Below are 2,288 nucleotides of genomic sequence, written 5' to 3' on the forward strand. Positions count from 1 at the left end.
GAGTAAATGGAAAGATATGAATTTCATGGATTGGAAGGCTTAAGATTTGGAAGATCACAATGCTCTTCAAATTGATATAAAAATTTAATGCAATCACTAACAATTTAAAATGCTTTTTTTGCAGAAAATCTGATCTGAAAATTCACATGGAAACACAAAGGACAGCCATTAAAAAGAATACATTTGAATCAGTTCTAATGAAGTGGATAAAACTGGAGCCTATTATACAGAGTGAAGTAAGCCAGAAAGAAAAACACCAATACAGTATACTAACACATGTATATGGAATTTAGAAAGATGGTAACAATAACCCTGTATACAAGACAGCAAAAGAGACACTGATGTATAGAACAGTCTTTTGGACTCTGTGGGAGAGGGAGAGGATGCCATGATTTGGGAGAATGGCATTGAAACATGTATAATATCATATATGAAACGAGTCGCCAGTCCAGGTTCGATGCACGATACTGGATGCTTGGGGCTGGTGCACTGGGACGACCCAGAGGGATGGTACAGGGAGGGAGGAGGGAGGAGGTAGGAGGGTTCAGGATGGGGAACACGTGTATACCTGTGGTGGATTCATGTTGATATATGGCAAAACCAATACAATATTGTAAAGTTAAAAAATAAAATAAAATAAAAAAAGAACAAAATTGGAAGATTCACACTTCCCAATTTCAAAACTTACTGCTGCTAAGTCGCTTCAGTCGTGTCCGACTCTGTGCGACCCCATAGACGGCAGCCCACCAGGCTCCCCCGTCCCTGGGATTCTCCAGGCAAGAACACTGGAGTGGGTTGCCATCGCCTTCTCCAATGCATGAAAGTGAAAAGTGAAAGTGAAGTCACTCAAAACTTACTACAGAATTACAATAATCAAGGCAGTGTGTCACTGGTATAAAGGTCATATACAGATAAGTGGAATAAACTTGGGTGTCCAGAAATAAACTCTTACATTTATGGCCACTTGATTTTTGACAAGGGTGCCAAGACAATTCAATGTGGGAAAGAATAATCTTTTCAATGAATAGTGCTGCAAAACCTGGGTCTCCATATCCTAAGAATGAGTTCGTACCCCTGTTACACACCAACACATGGTCATCACACCATAAACAAAAATTAAGTTGAAATGGACCAAATACTATATATAAGAATTAAAACTATAAAACTCTTGAATGAAAATATAGGAGTAAAGCTTGGACTTGGTTTAGGCAATGGTTTTCTTGGTATGACACCTAGAGCACAAGCAACAAAAGAAAAATAGATAAGTTGCTTTCATCAAATTTTAAAACTTTCATGCTTCAGGGGACATCATCAAGAAAATGAAAAGACAACTCACAGCAAGGGAGAAAATATCTGAAAATAATATATCTGTGAAGGGACTTATATATAGAATATATAAAGAACTTGTACAATTCAACCAAAAAAAGTGACCCAGTTTAAAAATGGGCAAAGGATTTGAATAGACATTTCTCCAAAGAAGATACACAAATGGCCATAAACACATGGAAAAATGTTCACTATCTTTGGTTGTTTGGGAAATGGACATCAAAACCACACACTAAATTGGTTACACTCAAAAAGATGGACAATAGCAAGTGTTGATGCAGATGTGGAAAATTTGGAACTTGCATATATTTCTGATGGGGAAAACTATTTGGCAGTTTCTAGGGCTTCCCTGGTGGCTCAGAGGTTAAAGCGTCTGCCTCCAATGCAGGAGACCTGGGTTCGATCCCTGGGTCAGGAAGGTCCCCTGGAGAAGGAAATGGTAACCCACTCCAGTATTCTTGCCTGGAGAATCCCATGGACAGAGGAGCCTGGCAGGCTACAGTCCATGGGGTCACAAAGAGTCGGACACGACTGAGCGACTTCACTTCATAAAAGTCAAACACAGAGTTACCATATGATCCAGAAATTCTATCTTTAGGTATTATGCTCAGGAGAATTGAAAACATATGTCCACACAGAAACTTGTAATGAATGTTCATCATAACATTACTCATAAGAGTTAAAAAGTAGAACTAACTCAAATGTCCATCAGCTGGTGAAAAGATAAGCAAACTATGGTATATGCATACAATGGAGCATTATATGGCCATCAAATTACATAAATTAACTGGTATGCATTAATGCATCAGTTGATCAACCTTGAAAACATTATGCGAAGTAAAAAGTGCAAGATACAAAAGGCTATATATTGTAAAAGTTCCTCATATGAAATATCCAAATAGGCAAATCCATAGAGAAAGACTGTAGATTAATGGTTGCTGAGGGTTGGGGGCAGGGGAAAT

The 2,288-nt window shown here is 38.3% G+C and overlaps 1 non-coding gene across 1 annotated transcript; it reads left to right on the forward strand.

Annotated features, from left to right (window-relative positions):
• Positions 1–1,672: 1,672 nt before the first annotated feature.
• On the forward strand, positions 1,673–1,745 carry TRNAW-CCA. The gene has a single exon. It is a non-coding gene; the product is annotated as a tRNA-Trp (tRNA).
• Positions 1,746–2,288: the final 543 nt, after the last annotated feature.

The sequence above is a fragment of the Bubalus bubalis genome, chromosome X, assembly GCF_019923935.1.
Source record: "Bubalus bubalis isolate 160015118507 breed Murrah chromosome X, NDDB_SH_1, whole genome shotgun sequence".
Lineage (NCBI taxonomy): Eukaryota > Metazoa > Chordata > Mammalia > Artiodactyla > Bovidae > Bubalus > Bubalus bubalis.